Source organism: Triturus cristatus, chromosome 4_1 (genome assembly GCF_964204655.1).
Source record: "Triturus cristatus chromosome 4_1, aTriCri1.1, whole genome shotgun sequence".
Lineage (NCBI taxonomy): Eukaryota > Metazoa > Chordata > Amphibia > Caudata > Salamandridae > Triturus > Triturus cristatus.
Window position 1 is genome coordinate 975,977,928 of NC_140585.1, and position 13,361 is coordinate 975,991,288.

Sequence of the window (13,361 nt, forward strand, 5' to 3'; positions counted from 1 at the left end):
AGCCCTGGCAAAATTGACGCTCCCGTGGTACGACGGAGGGATTGCCCTCCCGGATATTAAGCGGTATTACTGGGCCTCCCAGTTAGCTGCAATTAATCACGGCTTCTATGGGCCCGCCCTAAACCCGGCATTTGAAATGGACAAAATGCTCCTGCCCGGTGGCGACTACAATCGAGCGCTCTACACTAGCGTGCCCGATTCCCGCTTGACGGGACCCACGCGTGTCATGGTGCGAGTATGGCACGCGGCTAATGCAGCTATGGGATGGAAGGACCGTTTGACCCGGGCGTCACCGTTGTATGCGTCGGAGAGGCTTGGCTCTTTGTGGACCTCGAAGGGCTTCGAGAGGTGGGACATGATAGGCATCAGTACAGTGGGAGATCTCTGGACGAGGGGAGGATTCAAGACATTCGAGACGCTGCAGGCGGAGTTTCAGCTGCAGGGCAGTGAATACTTTCGCTACCTGCAGGTCCGTCACGCACTGGGTTCCGTCTTCCCAGACGTGGCCTCCATCCCGGAGTCCTCCCCCCTGGAGGATAGAGTGCTAGATGGCCACGTTCCGGACAGCACGATCTCCCTCATTTATAAGAAATTGATAAATGACCGCTCGGGCTTACTGACTGGCCTCCGCGAGGCTTGGGTTGCCGATGGGCTGGAGTTGGACGACGAGGACTGGATTTCCGCGGTGGCCTCTCCGAAGGAGGTGGCCATCCCGGCTCGCCTTCGCTTCGTCCAGCTTAAGATACTCCACCGGGTGTATATGACGGGGCCAAGGCTTCAGCGTATGGGCTATGCCGAGGACGGATTGTGTAAGCGTGGGTGTGGTGCTTTGGCGACTTTTTTACACATTCTGTGGGAATGTCCGAGGGTGGAGCGATTCTGGCGTGGTGTGCATGAGGTCCTGCGAGCGGTTACACATGTCGCGCTGTTGCCTGAAGCGAGGAGATGCCTGCTGAATGTGTGGGAACCGACTGATTACTCGGTTCCGCAGACGCGATGGGTGACTCTGGGATATATGATAGCTAAACGTGACATTGCTCAGCTGTGGGGATCTCAGAGGCCCCCGGCGGTGTCGGCTTGGAAAGAACATATGGATTGGTGCATGTTCCGAGAAAAGGTGGTATATGTGGCGCGGGGTAAGCCTGGGGCATGGGTGAAGATATGGGGCCCCTGGAACGCTTACCGCGGGGGTATTTGCGAGCCGCCGTTGTTGCCTCCCGCGTCACCAGCTCCATCCCCATAGTTGACCCCCTCCCTCAGCCCTGGGCACATTGTTCTCCCAGTCCTGGATCAGTTTCCCCCCCCCCTCTGGATTTCTTTAGATGGTTGGGGTTCCCCACTTGAGGAGCACATGTCGTCATTTTTGATCGTGGGTTGCCTTGCGGGTGTGGTTTTATGCTGTTGTGTTGTAGAAAACGAAACCGTATTGTGGGTTCAGAGTTATGTGGCCCACGTTGTTGATACCTCCTGCTTTATCGTCTATGCAAAGCCAAGTGCCTTATTAGTATGTATGTCATGTGCTTTTGTCACTTTAGCGGCCGGCCGGAAGGTTGTAGGCCCATACTTGTATATATTTGAGATTGCAATAAACGGTTTCAAAAAAAAAAAAAATCAAAACCCCAAAAATCTATTTAGTTTCCCCTTTTGAAAGAATTCGAAATCTCTTCTTGTTCTTTTTTTAAACCCTTGTTTCCATCTCATCTTCCTTTTTAGTTTCTATATACATGCTTTCTCTTAGCTCTTCTAGTTCTATTTCTTGTGGATCTCTTTCTGGTTTCTTTTGTCTCCTTTTAACATTTTCTTTTGTGATTTTCTTTTTATTTCTTCTATATCTACAACACATACACCCTAATCTAAGGATCAATAATGCAACAATTACACAGGTTAATGGAAATAATATCTTACCAAAAATGGTACTACCTATTTTTGCTATGAAATTCTTAATAGCTATCATCTTATTAGCCATTCTAGTCCAGATACTTTCAGCTTCCAATGGTACTAATTCTTCATGCAAATCAGTAATATTTTTGATATAGACTTTTAGATCTTTACTTTCGTCAGGAATGTAAGTGCAACAATGTTGAACTTTCAGCATTCCACAGACTCCACCCTCTTTTGCCAAAAGAATGTCAAGGGCAAGTCGATTTTGCATCGCCATAGCACGCAAAGCAACCATTTCTGTATTAACCAAAAGAAAGCCTCCAGCGGTGCTTGTTGACAAGCGATCCACCACTGTTGACAGCTTCCGAATGCCAAATGCATTTAAAGAAATTCCCACTGCTGGAATTAAAGCTCCAAAAATATCTCCTACAATTTCTGTCCATGTTTCTCTTCTATATCGTGTTGATAAATTAGTTTGTTCAACATCATCTACTCTATCCATGTGAAAAATCTTTGGAAAGACCAGGCCAATATAACATGTACCAAACCAATGGTCAGGCAAACGGTAATAAGCCTTGTTCCCACAAATATAATACACTCCCGGGAAAACTGGATCTTCTCCTCCTCTAAATCCCCATCCGGTTGCAATAAAGTATGTATCATGGCACTCACTAGTCCCTATGAAATAATAATCATACTGGGATCTCTTCCTGGTAATGCACAGCTTGCCTTTCTGTGGGGCATCTATAGCCATAGTTGGACTGGCTCCATTTTTCAACTCCTTTTCTTTCTCAATATCCCACATTGTGTCACTCATTTTATGCCCTTCTGCTTTCTTGTGCATGTTCAATCTTCTTCTCTCAACCATGTCTAGAAAATTCTTCTCTTCTCCTTTCAAACTGCAAGTTAAATTATTTCTAAAAACATATTCTAAGGTTAATTCTTTGGCTTCTAAAGAAATCTCTCCTAAAGTGTTAGCTTCTTTTGCAGGATTCAGTGCTTTATTCATAGGCAACTGCCCAAGAATATTATCTACATTGGACATATTATAATCTAATTTCCCTAACTGGTAAAATATACTAATCAATACACTACAGGAAATTCCATACGTAGCCGGAAGATGATGATAAGTCACTCCTTCCGAAACAGAGGCAGGTAATTGCATGCAAACGTAGCAATCCCTTACTTCCATTGTCTTTACGTACTCATACAACAATTTAGAAAAAACATTGCTAGAAAAATCGTTAATTGACCTATCCTTATGTATATGTATATTGCTAGTTCTAGTCGGTACTATCTTCTGTGAACTCTTCCCCATATTAGTTTTGTTCCCAATATGACCTTCTAAAGTGTCTATAGTGACTCTAAATGAAATCAGTAGAGCAAGTACGCTCCAAAGCAGCATTAATAAACCTGTACAGCAGCAGCACATTTTGCACCATCTTTTCAGAAAGGTACATCTACTTTTATTCTCAGTGTTAGCCATTTTTGTTAATTTGACCGTGTCTTTTGACTTAGCCTCTTCTACTCCTCTACTGAACTTTTATGGGCAGCAAGTACCCACCAGTTTATTACAATCTACTAATTTTGGTATTACTTTTTCTTCTCTTTCCCAAGTGATTTTCCTTGGATTTACTCAATTTGGATTTTCATCACCTTTCACTGTCTCCTCATCATCATCATCAAACTGTATCAGGTCCTGAACATCCGTCTCTTCTCCAATGTCGGACAAGATAACTCTCAGGATTCCCACAGCTTCTTCTTCAGCAACCTCCTTCAGTAAAGCCTCCTCTGGACTTCCTTGGCTGTCCGCCTCTTCTCCTTGCTCAGGCAGTGCCACATACGTCCATTCCGGTGACTTGTACCTCTGGTTTGGTTTCCTTATACTTTTAGTTCTCTCAGGTATCTTTGCTTCCTCTTCTTTGGTGGGGTTTTGACTCGACACTTCGTTCACTTGTTCAGCTTTCGAAGAGTTAACTCGTGTCAGTCTGTACCTTAGTCTCTTTATCTTATTTGGCCAAAGATCTCCTTTAGCATTTCTCTTTTGTTTTCCTTCTTTATTGTTTCTTTCTCCAAGCCAAGTTCTCTTTCTCAGAACTCGTCCTCCATGTATCTCATTGTCACTTCCATCAGACTCTGTTTCAGTTGCTTCTGGTTCGTTGACAGCTTTCTTTTCTCCAACAACTTCCTTTTCTCCAACAGTCTCTTTTTCCACCAATTGAGATTTCCCTACTTCTGTCCCTCCTCGGGTCTCCGACACGCAATCTTCTTGCTGTCTACTTGTCCCTTCACCTAGCTTGTTGTTGATGTTCCCTACACCTCCTCGGGGTTTTTCCGCAATCTGTCCCTCTCTGTCTTTGTCTGTCCCTTTTTCTTCAATATTTATCTCAGGTGGAACTTGTCCAATTTCTTCATGTGATTCAGGAGTCTCTTCTGTTGGAATGTTCTTTTCTTTTCTTTCTTTCTTTTTGTGTTGGTCACTGTCAATTGGAACCTCGGGCAATTCTTCTGAATCTGAACTTGCTTCTGCAGTTTGCACTATTCTCTTCAGAACCTCTTCTGGTGGAATGAAAATTTCCCTTGACTCACTTTCCCCACTTTCAGGATTCTTTTTCCTTCTTACTGCCTCACTGTCTGCATCATCACTGGAATCTGATTCTTCAAAGTATTCTTTTCCAGTACCATCTCTTGGATTTGGAACTCTCAATGTGTGACTTGCATGTATCCAATTTTTCACACCAGCACACTTAACAGCAGTTGTTGTGGTCAAGATGACTTGTCTTGGCCTTCCCCACCTTGGAACCAGGCAATTCCTTCTTCTGTGGACTTTTATCCTTACCCAGTCCCCTGGGCTCAGATCATGGGCTGGTTTCTTTTCAAGTGTGATGGCGTCTTCTCCAACCTGGTGAAACACAGAATGAACTGCGTCAGCCAGGCCTTTGCAGTAATCCAAAATCATGTCATCAGTTATAGTCATCAGCTTGTTCACTGGTACATATGCATGCCTCATAGCACGTCCCATGATAATTTCATGCGGACTCAAACCTGTTGTTCTGTCTGGAGTAGACCTAATGGTCATCAGGACTAGAGGCAAGACATCGGGCCATTTCATTCCTATGGCTAAGCACATTTTGCCAATTCTGTTTTTGATGGTACCATTCATTTGCTCAACTACACCAGAAGCCTCTGGTCGGTAAGCACAATGCAGCTTCTGCTGTACACTCAATGCTTCACAAATTAGACCCATGATTTCATTATAAAAATGTCCTACTCTGTCTGATTCAATGGTTACTGGGAACCCGTACCTTGGGATGAACTCTCTTAACAGTAATTTGGCCACTGTTATCCCATCATTTCTTCTTGTTGGGTACGCCTCCACCCACCTGGAGAACAAACAGACCACCACCAGGACATATCTCAATCTGTTGACTGGGGGCATTTCAATGAAGTCTATTTGCATTCTGGTGAAGGGTCCTCCCTCCCTGCCTATTGTTCCTAGGCTCACCACTGTTTTCTTTCCAGGATTGAATTGCTGACATATCAGACATCTCTGGCAGAGACTTTCTGCTATCAGTCTAAACTTTGGACTGTACCAGGTTTGCTTAAAGGCTCTTATCATAGCATCCCTCCCCAGGTGTCCTTGGCCATGATACATCCTTGCCATTGTTAATAGCATGCTATTTGGCATGACTGGTCTTCCATCCCTATAGACCCACACATGATCTTTTTCTCTAGGTGCACAACCTGCTTTCACCCAGTCTCTCAGTTCTTCATCTCCTGCCTCATCCTGCAGCTGTTTTACTTCCTCCCATGTTCCCACCTCATTAGTAAACATTAAGGAACAAGAAGACATTTCCCGTGCTTTACTCCTGTTAATTGAGTGATTGTTTCTTGCACAGTATTGTGCTATGTCATTTGCAAACTTATTTCCCACAGTCACAAAATCTTCACCATGACCATGAGCAGCACATTTTACAACTGCTAGTTCTTTAGGCAGCTGTATCGCCTCTAGCAGTTTTCCAACCACTTCAGCATTCTTTATGGGAGTTCCACTTGAGGTCAGGAAACCTCTTTGTAGCCATAGCTGGCCAAAATCATGGACAACTCCGAAGCCATACTGGCTGTCAGTCATCACAGTCACTCTCACACTCCTCCCAATCTTGCATGCTTTTGTCAGTGCCACCAATTCTGCCACCTGAGCAGATTTAACTCCTTTCAAGGGTGATGCTTCCACACCTTCCGAGACTTTGCACACAGCATATGCAGCACTCAACACTCCTTCCTCTGTTCTCAGACAAGATCCATCCACAAATAACACATGATCACTTTCAGGCAGTGGCAGATCTCTTATGTCTGGCCTTGGCTTTGTACAGTAATCAAGTACATCCAGGCAATCATGATCAACATCATTTCTCACTCCCACACATTCAGCATCAGGCAACAGTGTCGCTGGATTCACATTCACACATCTCTCCAGGCTTACATTGGTTGCACCAAGAATGACTTTCTCATATTTAGTCAGCCGACTATGAGACATGAACTGTGTCCGGCTCCTTGTTAAAAGGATAGCCACATCATGAGGTACGAATACCCTTACAGGATATCCCATTATGATTCCTTGACTTTGTTCCAGACTTTTGCAGGTAGCAGCTACTGCTTTCAGGCAACCTGGCAAACCCACAGCTACTGGGTCAAGGGTTGCTGAGAAATAGGCAATTGGCCTCCTCAGACGTCCATGTTTCTGGATTAACACTGAAAGTGCACATCCATTTCTCTCACTGCAGTACAACTCAAATTCCTTTTCATAATCAGGCATTCCTAGGGCAGGAGCTTCACATAGTCTGTCTTTTAACTCTCTGAATGCAGCCATTTCTTCTGGGTTTAGTTCTAATGGGTCTTTCACCTCACGTTTGGTCAATTTAATCAATAGTTTGGCAATCAGGGAAAAGTTACTTATCCACTGACGACAGTAACCCACCATTCCCAGAAACATTCTCACCTCTCTTTGTGTCATTGGGGCTCTCATTCCTCTAATGATTTTGATCCTGTCAATGGTCACTTTTCTCAGGCCTTTCTCAATATTGTGTCCCAGATACTGAACTTCTTTCTTACAGAACTGCAATTTGGCTGGAGATACCTTTAATCCTCCATCTGCCAAGTGATTCAGTAATGCAATTGTGTCTACTTCACAAGCTTCACGTGTTTTTGATGCCACAAGTAGGTCATCAATATACTGGACCAAGACCGAACTTTCAGGCATTGTCAGACTTTCCAGAGATTTCTTTAGCAACTGATTAAATATTGAAGGGCTCTCTGTATACCCCTGTGGAATTCGGCACCATGCCAAAATCCGTTCTCCAAATCTAAAAGAAAATCTTGGCTGGCTGTCATGATGCAATGGAATTGAAAAGAAAGCATGACATAAATCAATTACAGTATACCATTCTGCATCATGGGGAATCTGATACAAAATCACTGATGGATTTGGCACAATGGGACAACATGACACAACAATCTTGTTAATTTTTCTCAAATCCTGTACTTTTCTGAACTTTCCATTAGGTTTCTTCAGTCCCATTATTGGTGAATTACATGGGCTGCTCAATATTTCTCTTAACACCCCTTGTTGGATCATTTTTTCAATTATGGGTGTTATTCCTTCAATTATTTCAGGTGTCAATCTGTATTGCGGTATGTTTGGGTAAACCACTCCCTCTTTTACAGTCATTTTTACTGGATCTACATTTCTCATCAGACCCACATCTTCTCCAGTAAAATCCCAAACTGCTGCTTTCACTGTCTGTTTCAACTCTGAGGGTAATGCATCTGGATTAAATATTGCATATGTTCCCAAAGCCTCACATTCTCTGTTATCCATGGTCATTCTGTATAGAACATCCTCATCAGGTGTCTCAAATGTTATTCCATCTGGAGTACAGAAAATAGTGCAATTCATCTTGCACAGCAGATCCCTGCCTAGCAAGTTCACAGGACTTGTGTCACACACCACGAATCGGTGCATGTCTGAAAATTTCCCTATTCTTACTCTTACTGGTTCAGTAAGTAGTGTTTTGATCTGTGTGTTGGACACACCAACTACTTGGATTGCTTCGTCCGAGAGAGGAAGATTCTTTATATCAGCTGACCTGACGGTTGATCTCGTGGCCCCTGTGTCAACTAGAAACGTGACATTTTCGCCATTAATTTTCCCATCTACAAAAGGCCCTGCCTGATCTATTTCTAGAGTTGCGCCAAGTACGCACTCCTCCTCCTCTCTTCGGCACCGTCAGAAGTCTCCCTCGGAGTCACTTCCCTCATTTTTCAGCCAGTACTGAGAAACTGCGCTTGCGCGTTTTGGTTTGATTACCTGCTCTTCATCGTAGAACCCCGATTCTTGGCTGTACTTCTGGGATCCTTTTCTCTGCGGCAAGGGTGGTTTTGGCACCTGATTCTGCTGCTTATCAGCCTTCTGCTGTTGCCGATGCTGACCACACCCCTCACTCTGCACCTGTGAATTCAATGATGGATTATCGTCATTAGTAGATGGTGGATTCTTACACTCGGATTTCCAGTGCCCTAATTTTCCACAGTTGTGACACGGGAACTTCTTTTTGGCCTCTTCTATGTTCCCTTTCCCTTTTCCTGGACCAAACTTGGGTTTATTTCCTGGGTTATTTGCTTGTTCAATCAATTGAGCTTCCTGTCTTTCTGCGACTTTCACCTGTGCCCACATTGCCTTTTCTTTTAACTTCCTCTGGTTTGCCTCAATCTCATCACTGAAGTATTTTGCATGTCTCAGAATCTCATCAATTTTCTTACTCTGCCAGTCTACGGTGTGCTGCCTTATCATGTCACTGATTTCCGCCCGCAAACCGTACACAAATCTATACACGAAATGACTCAGATCCTTGTCACCCAAGTGTTCATCCCCACTGAACTGCTTAAAAGCTAGTATCAGTCTTTCATAGTAAGCATGTACTGATTCTTTCAATTCCTGGTGTGTTCGATCTATTTTAACCCAGTCTGTTTCCTTGGGAGGTACCTTATTTTTCAAAAAGGCCATAACCTGTTCATACTTCATTACCTCCGGGTCTGGAGCTCCTGTCTTTGGATCTCTCGGGTATTCCTTAGTGGGCCAGTCTATAACTATTTTACATTCTGCCCACAGGTCTGCTGGTACAATTATATCAAACAGACTATTCAGGTCAATCCACAGTACTTTTGACAGCTTTACAAATCTGTCAACCTGTCTGTACCACTCAACGGGCTTCTCCCTTAGTCGAGGGAAATCATTCGTAAATGATAAAATATCCTGTCTGGTCCATGGGACATGTACGTACCCACCTCCTGGAATCTCTCTCATGGGGTAAGCTGTCACTGCCTTCTCTTTTTCTTTCAGGGGGAATGCCGAGTAAGTTCTATCTGTCCCATCCTCTCGCTTTCGGTGCCATCTGTCTTTCCATTTCTCTACATCTCCCCATTTTTTCAGCAAAGCAATCATTTCCTTAATTTGTCCTGTTCGGCCTGCATTGTTCAGATTCTCAATATCCTTATCTGTAAAATCCACTCGGTAAGGCTTTTGTAAAGCTTTTACCTTGTCCATATCAATTCCCAATTCACTGGCTATTCCTTTCAACCTGTCATGTATGTTCTTTGCTCTCCATGTGACACTCTTGCAAAGGAAGAGGATCTCTCCTTCCTGATAATTCTTCAGCGTTTCTGTAGGGAGTGTTCCTACAATCATCTCCTCCATTTCCATACGTAGCCTAGCTACATCAATTCTCTGTGATTCTCTTTCTTTCTTCTGCAAAGTCTTCAGCAAATCATTCAAATCTTCAGCTCAGTTATCACAGATTTTTCTGCACCCCCTGGTTCTGTCACTCTTTGTGGTTCTAAAATTGATCCTCTGTTCCCTTCCACGCATCCAGAATTCAAACTTGAGTTAGTCTGCACACTCAATTCTCCTCCACATATGGTATGTCTCCACTGATTTTCTCCTGTTCTCCACTGTGTTTCTCCCGCTCTCATTTCTGCCTGCTCCGGAGGTACAATCAATCTATTGCCCACATATGGCACCGTCAAACCACTTTCGCCCATCCTCTGCTTGTCAAAAATCGGCATAACCGGGCCTATTGTCACAGGCACTGTAACAGCCTCAAGATTTTTAGTCAATTCTGTGATTTTCTCTGTCAGTTCAAAAGTAGTTCTTGCTAGTTCTCTGGTCTTTTCATCTTCAAGTTCATTCTCTCTTTCTATCTCTCTTTCTCTCTCTCTCTCTCTCTCTCTCTCTCTCTCTCTCTCTCTCTATCTCTCTCTCTTTCTCTTTCCGCCAGAGAACAACTGCTTTTCAACTCAGGGGCCGTAGCCTCTGTCTTTATAATCCGCAGGGTGTTTCTCATTGGGGTAACTGCTGTTCCTACCTCCGGTTCTCGTCTATACGGGGGTGCTCTTTTGTAGAGCATGTCCTCTAAGACATCATCATCAGACTCATTTGCCCCATATCTCCTGGTCTCTACATTATGTTCTTTCTCTGTACACTTTCTCCCTCCTGATTCCTCTGCCGTTCTCACAGGATATAATCCCTCGGTCATACTGGCATCACGCCATCGTCTCATTCGGTCATGATGGGTTTCGCGATCATATTTCCGTCCAAACATGTACCTGTAACTACCCCCACCTCTCTGCTTTTCTCGTTCATGCATTTCGTCTTCCCATTCAGTCAATGCCTCAAATTGCGTCGGCCTAGGCCGAGGCTCTAGATTCATCATCTGCTCCCGTAAATTCCTTAGTATGGCCAGATTAAATGAACCATGTTCCGGGAATGCTAACACTCCATCATCCTTTGTATACTTCACCCAGTTATCTAACCAAATACAGGTATGATACCCATACTTCGCAACCATGAAGGATGCCGGGGTTCTTATCGGGGGCAGTAACTGTCCTTCCCTAGTCATAATATCCTTATCCTTATCGAACCAGGTCTTAACCTTACTGAACAAGGATTTATTTTTCTTTTCCTCAGCGTGGTAATACATTTTCCCATTTACCACAGGCTATTTGCTCTTTCTACAACTGTACGATCTCTTGTCCAATTGCAGCGCGACTCACACTAACGCACCAATCCTGGAGCGTCTACGTCACCCTGTATGTCTTCCAATCCTAGCGCGGCGTACACTAGCGCACCAATCACCGTGCTTCCACTGTTCTAACCCACTATCCAATCACAGCGCGGTCTCCATGACGTCAGCGGTCGCTGCAGTCGCTTCTGCTCCTGTCTCCTGTCTCTCGCGTCTACCCCTCCTTTACAAAACTATTTGGTAGACTTTGTTTCAACTTCTACGAGTCTGTTAGTTACAACATACAAACATCTCCATTGTCTGCTTCGCTAGCCACAGAACAGTAAAAGACCTTTCCCACGAGAATTCTGCCTTTCCCGAGAGCAGCGCTTACCTCTGCCCTACTACAGAATCGTTACTTCCATTGATAAAGTAGCACATCCCTCTACTTTACCCTTCTAACAAGCACCAATTAACTATTTTTCTCCGGAATGCTCCTAAGAGTTTTACAATTAACCAGAATGCCTTCATTCACACACTTTCACACCAGAAAATGTAGTACATTCACACAGAATTCTGTCTTTCCCGAGAACAGCGAACAGTCTGTCCTACTACAGAATTATATCACACGTTAACAAAGCAGCGCTTACCTCTGCCCTGTCCTTCTAACAAGCTCCGAGAATACCTATTACCTCTCTAGTGGTAAGTTTTAACGGAATGCCATACGGATCCCTGAGACCTAAGACCAGAGTTTCACAGATTCCCGTCGCTATCATATACACTTCTCTCACACAGAAAATACGTTTCTAATGGCAACACACGGCGATGCTACCTCATCGAACCCAGACAATGCGACGCGCAACTTCAATTGTCACACGTTTTCCCTGTCTGCATACAGGGCCAACAATCCCGCCTTTTTCCAAGAGCAACACTCCCTCTGCTCTGCTACGGAACTGTCACCGACTCCCTACGTCCCAGAAGCCATTCACAATACATAAAACTCAACACCACTTCAACATATAGTGTTAGTGTTAGTACAAATATCAATCAATAATCACCAAGCCTATATACACGCAATTTCGCCAGATCAAGACAATAGCTAACTATCATTCTGCTACCAAGAAACTGGTGCAGATCGGAGCTTCCGAATCCCCTCTACTTCCACGGACGGAGTGATCTCACAGTCACACACGCATACACACATCACACGCTGGTGGGGCCAATTACACCAACATTCATCCTACCACTCTTATCCGTGCCATGTATTAGGAGAAACACTTTCTGATACCTATCCAATCTGCCTGTACTTTGGGGTCAATGCGACCAGCTAGTTGCTTGTAAATCTAGCAAGAACATTTCATACAATATGCAAATAAATTCAATAAACATGACAAGAAATAACCACCCGAGACAGAAATTCAAACAAATTGTTCATTTATCTAAAATTGTAGGAAAACCCAATTAAATGCAAAATTCATTTCTCTCATATTTACCTATTCTGTCTAAATGTCAGATCCTAAGTCAGAACCGGTCCTCTGTAGAAGAATTAGAGTTTTCTGTCGTCATGTAGAGTCATCGTCCTCTCCGTCAGCATAGGGACCTCGGATCATCAGCTCGGGAAGAAGTGGCGCTAGACCTCTCTAGTCTGCTAATATTTATACTAAATTTACATTCTATAAAGTTACAATTCTTTGTTCAGAACGGATGAATGGCGGAAATAATGTCATCTTGGTACTTTTTCGATATTGTGCGAGATTTTCTCACGCATAGATTGTCCCAAATAATGAATAGAAAATTCTATGTTCATGACTAGTTTCGATACATTTACGGATGTCTCTACTGGGTAAAATTTGTTTCAAATGATGGGATCATAACAAGTTTGTGTAGTCAATATTTCAACTTTTGCAACTTCTCCGTCTTCCAGGGGCTCTTGGCAGATGTCCCGGACTTGTCATCATGCTTATGGCTTTTCAGTTCATCGGAGGTGCAAGGTCACAGGCAGCGCGAAGCCTTTTTGCAAATTTTCCATCTACTCGAATGCAGGCTGCGGGTGGTAGCCATTTTGTAATAGGCCACATCTGTCAACTTAAGCAAAAATAAACATAAAACAGAATTACTGCACGGAAATGATTATACAGTGTTATTCCCTTGCTAATACCCTTATGTGTGTGTATTTATCTAGCCATTCGCGACATCAAAAGCCATTAATGCATATTAATTATAAGCGCAAACATAATAACATCATATAAGCAACATTGATTTCTGTCAGTTTGCTCACCAACTTAGCTCACTTATTATTGTAGCCATGCAATAGCGTTCCCACGTATAATTCTCTTGTTAATAAGGTTTATTAGACAACATTTGACAAACTTCTAATACTTAATAATTAATCAGTAGTATTTTTAGTTGAAACATGCGAAAATG